Source organism: Schistocerca serialis, chromosome 3, assembly GCF_023864345.2.
Source record: "Schistocerca serialis cubense isolate TAMUIC-IGC-003099 chromosome 3, iqSchSeri2.2, whole genome shotgun sequence".
In the NCBI taxonomy this organism is placed as follows: Eukaryota; Metazoa; Arthropoda; class Insecta; order Orthoptera; family Acrididae; genus Schistocerca; species Schistocerca serialis.
The window spans coordinates 15,785,847-15,798,955 of NC_064640.1; positions in this window are offsets into that span (position 1 = coordinate 15,785,847).

A 13,109-nucleotide genomic window follows, 5' to 3' on the forward strand; every position below is an offset into this window, starting at 1 on the left:
TTAAGTAGTTCTAAGTTCTAGGGGACTGATGACCTCAGCAGTTAAGTCCCATAGTGCTCAGAGCCATTTGAACCATTTTACATTCTTACTTACGCTTTAGGTGCTTGGGCTGTGCTTGGATCTATTTAAAAAGAATAGCTCGATGTAGTCATAGGGACGGGCTCAGCACATCTGTTTCATGCCCCGCAGCAAATAACAACCCGTAGCTGTGATTCTGCAGTCAAATGGTCTATGGATTGGCCAGAACTGAAAATTAATAAAATCCACTGAAATACAAAATAATACTGAAATGAATAATTTAACAAGAAGCGTTCTATTCTAACATCTGTAACTGATGTATATGGCAGAGAACTATATTGAATAGTGTTTATTCAGAAAAGGTCATCTCAAATAAACGGGAAGTGGCCCTATGGTAGTCAATCAAAGTATAAACATAAAATATCCTTATGAATGTAGTAAAGTTACATTGAGAGCGTTACAACACTGCCACCAAAATCCCCAAACTAAATGGAAATCAAAGACTCGCGAAAACTAAGTCCATTTCATGATCATGATACACGAAATATTCAACAGCTAAAAACAGCTCAGAGTGAAAGATGGTGATTCACAAATTAACATGTGCAATACAAAGAATAGTCACTCATTCTCTACTGATTCTCAGTTCCGTAAATCATGTGGAAATACTCTCCTGGAAATGGAAAAAAGAACACATTGACACCGGTGTGTCAGACCCACCATACTTGCTCCGGACACTGCGAGAGGGCTGTACAAGCAATGATCACACGCACGGCACAGCGGACACACCAGGAACCGCGGTGTTGGCCGTCGAATGGCGCTAGCTGCGCAGCATTTGTGCACCGCCGCCGTCAGTGTCAGCCAGTTTGCCGTGGCATACGGAGCTCCATCGCAGTCTTTAACACTGGTAGCATGCCGCGACAGCGTGGACGTGAACCGTATGTGCAGTTGACGGACTTTGAGCGAGGGCGTATAGTGGGCATGCGGGAGGCCGGGTGGGCGTACCGCCGAATTGCTCAACACGTGGGGCGTGAGGTCTCCACAGTACATCGATGTTGTCGCCAGTGGTCGGCGGAAAGTGCACGTGCCCGTCGACCTGGGACCGGACCGCAGCGACGCACGGATGCACGCCAAGACCGTAGGATCCTACGCAGTGCCGTAGGTGACCGCACCGCCACTTCCCAGCAAATTAGGGACACTGTTGCTCCTGGGGTATCGGCGAGGACCATTCGCAACCGTCTCCATGAAGCTGGGCTACGGTCCCGCACACCGTTAGGCCGTCTTCCGCTCACGCCCCAACATCGTGCAGCCCGCCTCCAGTGGTGTCGCGACAGGCGTGAATGGAGGGACGAATGGAGACGTGTCGTCTTCAGCGATGAGAGTCGCTTCTGCCTTGGTGCCAATGATGGTCGTATGCGTGTTTGGCGCCGTGCAGGTGAGCGCCACAATCAGTACTGCATAAGACCGAGGCACACAGGGCCAACACCCGGCATCATGGTGTGGGGAGCGATCTCCTACACTGGCCGTACACCACTGGTGATCGTCGAGGAGACACTGAATAGTGCACGGTACATCCAAACCGTCATCGAACCCATCGTTCTACCATTCCTAGACCGGCAAGGGAACTTGCTGTTCCAACAGGACAATGCACGTCCGCATGTATCCCGTGCCACCCAACGTGCTCTAGAAGGTGTAAGTCAACTACCCTGGCCAGCAAGATCTCCGGATCTGTCCCCCATTGAGCATGTTTGGGACTGGATGAAGCGTCGTCTCCCGCGGTCTGCACGTCCAGCACGAACGCTGGTCCAACTGAGGCGCCAGGTGGAAATGGCATGGCAAGCCGTTCCACAGGACTACATCCAGCATCTCTACGATCGTCTCCATGGGAGAATAGCAGCCTGCATTGCTGCGAAAGGTGGATATACACTGTACTAGTGCCGACATTGTGCATGCTCTGTTGCCTGTGTCTATGTGCCTGTGGTTCTGTCAGTGTGATCATGTGATGTATCTGACCCCAGGAATGTGTCAATAAAGTTTCCCCTTCCTGGGACAATGAATTCACGGTGTTCTTATTTCAATTTCCAGGAGTGTAGTTAGAGTCCTACATTGGAGCACATTCAGACCTCTCGTGAGTCAGAGTCCCTTCAAAAGTTCGAGAATTGTAACGGCCGCTCACCGTCCAGAATCAGTCACTTATACGACTGAACCACACACTTTACCATAGGCATGTCTGTCTTCTTCCAGCACTCGACTCCCGTAGTGTTCGCTACTGTCTGCTTTTCCATTGGCTGAAGGCCATCCCAACCCAAAATACATAGTTCTTACACGCTACAAACATGATTTGACTCGTCTTGGCCGCTTCCCACACTAAACCAATATATTACAACAATATCTAAATACAAAATATTATAAACATTAAGTCACACTCAAACCATTCACAATAAACATCAATAAAGGTTTGTCCATTAATGAATAAGCCAGTATTCTTGCGTAAGTGACAACAGATTGCCAATAAATATTGTTTAAACAATTATTTATGCCTTCTTAGCAGAAGCGTCTTTCCGTTCTCTTTTCAAATGTTGTGTTTGACTAACACATGCGACTGACCACATTTAAATTAGCACTGTTGTTTAATAGCACTTGCAGTCAACATTTGAATAAAGTTACTGGAAAAGTAGTAAACTGTTCATTAAATAAAAACACACGTATGACAAATTATAAGGCAATTGTGTTTTTGTTACGAGATGGGAACAGCAGAATTTAGAGCTACGTTATACCATCAAGTTGCAGCGGCGCGGGTTAGAAAATGTGTTGCGTTGCGTATATGTCTGTTCACTTATCCTCGGAGTACTGTGCATTACAAAAGTTCCACCTACCTCAGTACGGCGTCTGATCACCAGCCCACTTCTCTGCAAACGTAGATACTGTTCAGACAGCGTTAAAAGCAGCGTTGATGAAAAACACCGTCAATACTTAACGTTTGCAAAGTCCGCTTAAACTCTAGTAGCGAGCTATCCTGTAATATCTAATAACAATTTTCGGGCGGAGGGCGGTTGCTTCATCTCTTTAGAAAAATGGCGAAATTCAGCAACGAGTTCTGTTATTGCCTCAGGCTCAAAATAAACACTTACCATCAGCCCGTATTTAACTAACGAATAATATGACTGTCCTCAGCTCACAGTTCAGACAACTCGATATACACGCAAGGCAGCCAGAGATGTACTTAAGTCCGACCCGAATTATTACGCGATTTACAGTCATAACTCTGCTACAATATACGAGTTTCACATTCGGTCCTTTTCTGTAGATTTCTAATAAATAAACGGCTCGCCAAATATTCCATAGACGAATATGAAACATGCCACACGGAATTTCACAAAGGCCGAAAGTTCACTCACGTTTATCTGTCCAACAGATCACTTCACAAAGCTCAGATCTTCACACTCTATCCGTAAATGGAACTGCTTGCACGGCAATACAATCCGGACGCGAGAAACCAATAACGTCTTCATTTTACTCATACTGTAGACAGACACGTCCAACATGACCTGCACCTCCGATAGCTAGCCAGTGACTCCTGTTTAATCTGCTTCTCTCCCAATGTAACTACTTAGCAGTGCGCGCGAACTGCTTAACTCTGACTGGTTGATCAAAATGACCAGCCAAACAGAACTATCCTTCGAGATTATCCTCGCACCAAAACTGTCCTATGCCAATCACTATTCCCAGTTGCATTTACGTCATTTCAATATGCAAATATTAATATAATGTTTAACAAAACCAAACGAAAGGAAGACTAAACTTGAAATAAATTTAGAAACTTGTTATCCTGCAAACGGCTATTCTAGCTGCCTTCGTACAAAAGCTAATACGCTCGGACATACATCATCAGCAAGGTGGGGAAAACACATTTTTCATTGCAACTTGCATGCTTAACACTTTCCCATGACATAGCTACGTAATGTTTAACATAAAATAATATTGAATTTCTTCGTATGTCCCACATACACACTCTCACTCACTCTCATTTACTCACGGAACAGCATATTAACTAAATAATAATCTTTTCTGAATTTTATATTACGAAAAATGAAAAGTAGTTAACGTTTTTTAATTACGAAAATCTAAATAAATTGTTCTGCCATTTTGTGAAATTCAGTCATGATTCCAAATGATACTAAAAGACAAACTGTGATGAATCCTCACCGACTTTAATCTTACAAGTGTCGGTTTGGGGTGTTTTAGGTAATTTTCCATAACTCTGAAAGTATGCCAGCTAGAAAGCTGAGACTTTTACACAATCTTCTTTTTAATAACAAAGGACAGTATATTGACTTTTAACTAAAGTGCATAATATTTAATATAGTTTATTTAAATTTTTAGGGGCTTGAATATTCTGTCGCTCGAATTGACACGGGTAACGCTTCCCACGGCTAGGCTAGCGATAGTTGCGATTGAGTCACGCTAAGGTACAAGCTGCTGTTTCTATCACCTCCAACGGCTACAAAGCTATGAGCCGTACTGCAATGTAGTGCAATAAATGCTATTGCGTATTGACTCGCGACGTTACAAAGTCTTACATTAAACTTGAAGAATCCGTGAGTGTGACCTTTGAAGCTGTTGAAACAGGCCTTTGGTGAACATTTCTTATCAAGAGCACTCGCTTTTCGCTGACAAGAATCATTCTTGGCCGGCCGAGAACACGTTGAAGATGAACCTCACTCAGGGAGACCTTTATCTTCAAAACTCGACGAAAACGTCGAAAGCGCGCGTCCTCTTGTTATATCAGACCGACGTTTAACAATAAGGATGCTGGGTGATCTGTTAAACTTCCAACAAATTTTGACTGAAAATTTGCATGTGCAAAAGGTTTGTGCCAAACTTGTGCTGGAAAACCTCACATCTGAGCAGAAGGAGAATCGAAGAAACGCATGCGTTGATCTTCTTGAGAAGACTACCAGTGACCTAGAATTGTTCAGTTATGTGATCACATGTGACAAATCCTGGATTTTTGAGAACGATCCTGACAAAAATCAGCAAAGCGAGGATTGGCACACTGAGAATCTCCTCGACTGAAAAAAGCTGGGATGAGCAAATCAAACATCAAAACGATGCTGATTTGGTTTTTTGACAGTAGGGGTATAATGCATAAGAAATTTTATCCTACAGGACAGATTGTGAACCAAATGTTTTACGAGGGTGTCCCTGAAACGCCCAGGAAAAGAGTGAATCGAATGAAACTGGATATTGCAGACAAGTGGACGCTGCACCATGGAAACACCCCATGTCACACGGCCATATTCATCATCTTTCGACCTCAAAAGGCATTCCTGTTTTGCGCAGCCTCCCCGCCCCCACTACTCGCCGTATCTGAGTCCTTGTGACTTTTTTCTTTCCCCAAAATTGAAAGAGCCTTAAAAGAACGTCATTTTTGGATCCTGGAGGACATTCAAAAGAATGTGACCGACATACTAAAGGCCATACCAACTGAAGGCTTTCAACACTGATATCAAGACTGAGAACAACGATTCCACCGGTGTATAGCTGCTGAAGGGAACTGCTTCGAAGGGGATAATGTTGTCGTTTGAAAAAAATAAAAATGAATAAAAGCTTTGGTAGATAAAAGTCAATCTCATTTCTTTTCTCACGCATCTCGCATTTTCAGTTTCGTTTTGGAATGTGTTGCTAGAGTCGGCGCACAAAAATACTACTCATACAATTTTTTATGCCACATCCACTGCTGGGTGCATCACCCTCGGTTAAAAGTTAAACGTGGTAAAGTCGACATTTGACCCTGTTCAACGCAAAATTCTGGTGTATCAACCTCGATCAAAGTTTAACGAGAGAATTGACTGTAATTATATTTGATTGTGACTCACACCCTGTTTTCGAGAGATAAACAAGGATACGGTATTAAGATGACGGCGCGTTTCGATGTATTGAGACAGACTCAAGGTATATTATACTGTACGCTACACGTAAGATGAAGCCAGAAAGTTTATTAATTTATGAATCATTCTAGGAGATGAACTAAATTGTGCCTCCACATGTGACCACACTGTTACTTTCTCTTTAACAAGATTTTTGTAGTTTTTCTTATTTATTGTACTTGAAGTTCAAAACCCAAATAGCCGACCGCTGTGACCGAGCGATTCTAGGCGCTTCAGTCTGGTCGCAGGTTCGAATCCTGCCTCGGGCATGGATGTGTGTGATGTCCTTAGGTTAGTTAGGTTTAAGTAGTTCTAAGTCTAGGGGACTGATGACCTTAGATGTAAGTCCCATAGTGCTTAGAGCCATTTGAACCATCAAAACCCAAATATACCTCTCACAAAGCAGTTCAACGCAATTCTCAAAATTTCTCGAGAAAATCGACTTCTAAATTTTACGGCCATGTTTAATATGCCAAGTAAGAAAACGTTTCCGATGAGCAGCGTGGCTCTATAGTAGTGTGCTTGCTCGCTGTGTGGGGCGCCTGGCTTCGATTCCAGGTGGTTCAAAGGTATACCCAAAGGTGCATGTCCTATAAGCACTCACGTGAAGCGTCAAATACAAAAAGATAGAAAAAATTTAATCTGTAGCTTTCTTAACTATATAATCTTGATTAACATTCTTTTATAAAAGATCGATAACTAACAATTTTTGTTTGCAATGAAAATTCAGCTTTCGTATGTAATATAGAGTTAGAAATAAGAAGACGTGCGTTTTTCAGGAAAATGACAAATAGATGTGTTAATATGTATATATTTGATTAATTTTATATATAAATGGCGTTAAGTATTCGAGCGCGACGGAAAGAAACGAAAACATTATTACCGAAATGAGAGTATAAATTTCGTCTTTCATACTGCAGCACACAGTTCATTTATTTTCAAGAACTGATGCATTCTCTCCGAATAGTTCGTAAAGCACATCCATCTCGTACTTCGAAATTGGTGTTCTTTTGTTTTCCATTTCGCCAAACGTAAACGGAGTATCGCGGTATAAACTCACTTCTGCTTGTTGTCGACAGTGAGAGCATGGGACAGTGACGTCACTCATCGGTGAAAGTATAGAAAACTTACGTATATAGGTGGACATACACAAATTCACATCTCTATTAGCAAATTTGCATCTCCAGGGCGCTTCCCATTGCAGTACACGGAGTTAACTGTTGTCAAATGCACTGTTGGCTGACGACGGTTTGCTGACCGTCAAATAATACTTGGTGCGCTGCAGAGGCTTTTTAAACGCGGTTTACTTTTATCCGTGATCATGAGACCTTGGTTACCTGGTTTCTTTACCTGGATTGGTGCACTCCGCCAAGCAGTGTCGCCGGAAAGCCTCCGTTGGTTTCCTATCACAAACAAAAGTATTATTAAAGCGGAATTTCACGTGCTCAGCAGACAGAGCGGTCCTATATTAGTCTAGTGTGACATTCGTTTCATCGATATGTATTAAAAGGGACAATAAAACAAGAAGAAAAACCAGTATCCCAGCAGCAATTAATGAGCAGCGCTTTTGCTTGGCCATAGCAGTCAGCAGTCGATGCTTTTACTCTTCGTGTTTTAATGTCCCTGTTAATGGATATCGATAAAACGAATATCGCACTTGAATAATTTGGGACCGCTCCATCAATCTGGCACGTAAAAACCCTATTTAAAAATCAGTTTATTTGTGAAAGGAAGCAAACCCACGCTTTCCGTCGACTCTGAGCGCCACATGAAAGACATGATGAGCAATTTTTGTTTGGGCTGGCTCCAGCTACACATTGCAAAAACGAATTTGTGAATATCCGCCGAAACATAAAAGAAAATGCTCCTGATGGCTCTTAGGAGAGACACCCCATATGCACTGACGGAAAAGAAATCGCAACATCAAGAAGGAGTTGTACGACATAAACGAAAGTCGGTAGGCTGGTTTTTACATCTGAAAAATGATGACTATCCATACTTTGCCCCGTCGCATAAGAGTGGCGGCAGTAGCGCAGCCGTGAGGGTGTGAATCAAGTATACTTTAAATACACTACTGGCCATTAAAATTGCTACACCACGAAGACGACGTGCTACAGACGCGAAATTTAACCGACAGGAAGAAGGTGCTGTGATATGCAAATGATTAGCTTTTCAGAGCATTCACACAAGGTTGGCGCCGGTGGCGACACCTACAACGTACTGGCATGAGGAAAGTTTCCAACCGATTTCTCATATACAAACAGCAGCTGTCCTGCGTTGCCTGGTGATACATTGTTGTGATGCCTCGTGTAAGGAGGAGAAATGCGTACCATCACGTTTCCAACTTTAATAAAGGTCGGATTGTAGCCTATCGAGATTGCGGTTTATCGTATCGCGACATTGCTGCTCGCGTTGGTCGAGATCCAATGACTGTTAGCAGAATATGGAATCGATGGATTCAGGAGGGTAATACGGAACGCCGTGCTGGATCCCAACGGCCTCGTATCACTAGCAGTCGAGATGAAAGGCATCTTAGCCGCATGGCTGTAACGGATCGTGCAGCCATGCCTCGATCCATGAGACAGCAGAAGGGGATGTTTGCAAGACAACAAACATTTGCACGAACAGTTCGACAACGTTTGCAGCAGCATGGACTATTAGCTCGGAGACAATGGCTGTGGTTACCCTTGACGCTGCATCACAGACGGGAGCGCCTGCGATGGTGTACTCAACGACGAACCTGGCTGCACGAATGGCAAAACCTCATTTCTTCGGATGAATCCTGGTTCTGTTTACAGCATCAAGGTGGTCGCATCCGTGTTTGGAGACATCGCGGTGAACTCACATTGGAAGCGTGTATTCGTCATCGCCATACTGGCGTATCACCTGGCGTGATGGTATGGGGTGCCATTGGTTACACGTCTCGGTCATCTCATGTTCGCATTGACGGCACTTTGAACAGTGGACATTACATTTCAGATGTGTTACGACCCGTGGCTGTACCCTTCATTCGATCCCTGCGAAACCCTACATTTCAGCAGGATAATGCGCGACCGCATGTTGCAGGTCCTGTACGGACCTTTCTGGATACAGAAAATGTTCGACTGCTGCCCTGGCCAGCACAATCTCCAGATCTCTCACCATCTGAAAACGTCTGGTCAATGGTGGCCGAGCAACTGGCTCGTCACAATACGCCAGTCACTGCTCTTGATGAACTGTGGCATCGTGTTGAAGCTGCATGGGCAGCTCTACCTGTACACGCCATCCAAGCTCTGTCTAACTCAATGCCCAGGCGTATCAAGGCCGTTATTACGGCCGGAGGTGGTTGTTCCGGGTACTGATTTCTCAGGATCTATCCACCCAAATTGCGTGAAATGTAATCACGTGTCAGTTCTAGTATAATATATTTGTCCAATGAATACCCGTTTATCATGCGCATTTCTTCTTGGTGTAGCAATTTTAATGGCCAGTAGTGTATCTTTAGTTACCTTTGAGACTGGGCCATTTGAGTTGATGTTAATCAAGGATACCTTTAATGCGACAAAGGCGCCGTTATCACCACCTCACTGAGTTTGATCGGGGTCGTGTAATAGGGCTACGATAAGTTGGATGTCCCTTCTGCGGAAAGACTTGGAAGATATGTAACCACTCTACATGACTGCCGTCAGCGGTGGTCACGACAAAGTACGGTCACGTGACGACTGGGCTCCGAACGGCCACGTGGCATTGCCGCAAGCAAAGACCATCGTCTTTGGCGTACTGCATCTGCAGCTGCAGTTCGAGCAACAGTTGGCACCACAGTGTCACAATGAACTCTTAGAAACCAGTTACTGCAATGACAGCTCCGATCCAGACGGCCTGTAGCGAGCATTCCACTGCCGTTTGCGACTTCAGTGGCGTCAAGCGAGAACTTATTGGAGGGCAGGTTGAAGTTGTGTTGTGTTTTCTGATGAAAGTTGGTTCTGCCTCGGTGCCACTGATGGCTGTATGTTGGTTAGGAGGAAGCCAGCTGAAGGCCTGCAACCAACCTGTGTGCGTGCTAGACACACCTGACCTACATCTGGAGTTATGGTCCGGGGTGCGATTTCGTATGACAGCAGAAACACTCTCGTGGTTATCCCTCTCACTCTGATTGCAAATTTGTGTGTCAAACTGGTGATTCGACCTGTTGTGCTGCCATTCATGAACAGCAATCCCGGTGGTGTTTTCCATTAGGTTAACGCTCTCCCACATACCGCTGTTGCAACCAAACATGTTCTACAGAGTGTCGTGATATTAACTTGGCCTGCTCTGATCAAACACATATGAGACATTCTCGGACGACTACTCCCTCGTCATCCACAACCAGCATTACCCATCCCTGTACTGACCAACCAAGTATAACAGCCATGGAACTCCATCCCACAAACTGACGTCCGTCGCCTAAATAGCCCAATGCATGCACGTCTGCATGTTTTCATTCCCGGTTATTAATGTACCAGCATTTCACATTTACAATGGCTTACCTCGCGCTTTAATTAACCTGTGATCTTGCAGTGTTAATCACTTAAATATGTTACCTAGACAAATGTATTCGCAGAATTTCATTAGCCTTTATTAATTACTTTTTGGTGCAGCGATTTTTTTATATATTCGCTAAACTGCCACATCTACATAAAAACTTAAAATCGAGTGGTCAGTGCTAAAGAGAACTCAATGGGATCTTTGACACTGTTTGTCATCCACGAGAGAATCAACATTTGGATTACAAGTCGTTAATTTTAGCCTCAAATCACCATTTATTTTCAATCTATTCCTGTACTTATTTTTCAAAAAAAAAAAAAAATAAAGTTGAAAAGGCATGATCACATACACAGTTTGTCGAAAAGCTCATCAGATGTCTCTGTGAATACCAGTTCACCAATGTATCCACGAGAACTGAACGAAGTGGTGTAGTGGCTAACGACCTCAACTCGCATTCGAGAGATCCCGGTTCAGTTCTCGGGTTGGCCATCCAAATATCGATTTTCTGTGGTCATCCAGGCCACTCCATGAAAATGCTGGAATGGTTCTTTAAAAGGACCATGATCGCTTCCTTCCCCCTAGTACAACGGAAACCGAGCAAAGATCTCATATTCTTGTACGTATTATTTTGAGCTGTGGGCAACTGCAGAAAAATGTCCACATTTTTATGAGAATGCAAGCGCTCTGGCTGTAGAAAGCTTTTTATTAAAATTACGACCGGTTCTAACGCCAATTTAGACGAATCCTCATATGATCTAAATAGGGATTAGAAGCGAAGTATTTTACAATTTTTTCTTTGTACGCCGGCAAAGTAAATATTGTTATACGGAGCAAAATAGCCCTGTATATTAGTTACTTACATAAATTTGGGAACAGCTGAGAGTATTGGCGTTACAGACTGACATAAATGTTGCCACTATAAAAATATTGCCAACGTATGACCTGATGCAACACGCTTTGAACACATTGTTCGGTACTGACTGTCAATCACTGTCTCCGTCAGCAGAGACAACACTTTAACATCCTGCAAGCTCCGAATTATCACGGACCTGAGACTGTACAGATAACGAAAACAAGGATAATCTACAATACATACACATGCCTTACCGGAAGCTACTATTCGCTGCATTTACAAAACCTACTACATGTCAAATTTGAAAGCCCACAGCATGACTTATGCTCCCCTCATCAGAAATTGACAACTCATTTACAGAATTACGTTTTAAACACACTGTATTTCGTATCACTTGTTTTCAGGTCACTTTCGGAAACAATTTTCAATATTTTTCCGTACCCTATTTTAGTCACCTCTTTTCCTGACGACGATTCTTCTTTTCCTCGGAGTCAAAATATCGATAGAGTCAACAGAATTTTGCCTTTTATCCTCTAATAATAGATCAACGCATTTCAATGCCTCGGTGAGTGTGTGTGTGTGTGTGTGTGTGTGTGTGTGTGTGTGTGTGTGTGAGAGAGAGAGAGAGAGAGAGAGAGAGAGAGAGAAGCACAGGAAAAAGAAGAAGGTGTGCATGATAACAGGTTCCTCGATCGCCTCGTCTTCACTCCCTTCTTCTACCTACCACACGTGTTTCACTATATCAGCGTCACTTAGCTATTCAAATTACAGTTCATTAGCATTGCTATTTAACCACTTGCGGATGTTCTTGTAATCTACGGCTTCACAATCAGACATTTGTATTCTAAATGAAAATATTAGTTCTTATTATAACAGACTACTTCAGGCTTCATTCTTTTTTTTCCGAACTCGCTAAACTGTGCACGGATAGACAATACCCGGAGAATCGCGAATTAGCTGTACTAGCATGTCGCGTCACTGACACAGCGACAGCCGAGCCACGCGTCAAGAAGAAGTGTGCAAGTGATTACAGTCTGCAGGGAATCGCTGAGAATTTATGCAGAATTTCCTGAAATGGAAGACTGTCCTTGCTTCAGGTTAAGAGTGTTACTTGGCTGGAAGACTGCATCCACAGTTCGGTCCCAGCCCACGTTGCTGGGCTAAGCATAGTATCCACGCCAAAGATAGCTGACGCACGAACGCTTAGCGACCTCCGCCTACAGTTGCTTATCATTGGGAGTGTGGGACGAAATCACTTCAGACCTCGTTAGACGTGAGAAAAGTGGCGATTCCAGAAAGGACGTTCCAGTTACTGCCTTCCGGTCTGGCAACGTTCTCCTTCCTACACTCTCGCTAATTCGGCCGTGTGACCCTTAGACTGTGATGTCTTTTCTGGGTGCGCTCCATGTATTGCCGGCATCGTATCTCAGCGTGTTCGGTCAGAGGGTTAACGGCCCTCTGCAATTAAAAAAACAACTGAGCGAATGGATCAACGATGAACTTAAACGCGTGTCATGGGACGTCCGCCCCGAACAAATGCAACTAACAACAACGAACAAAATGATATCGGAAAAAAGTAGTTAACGTTAAAAAAATGTATTCCGAATCATGAAATAAAAGGGCCAACGTGTTTAACTAATTTATCTGTTCTTCCTTAAAAATTACCTACCCTGGTGCCCACTCCTAAATGCTCCCCACGCCCGCCTGAACATACGTTGTCTCTTAATTCCATTTATATCATACATAATTTTATATGAAGGCCAATTTTCTGCACGGTTCAGTGCATAATAACAGAAATGGGAGTTCCG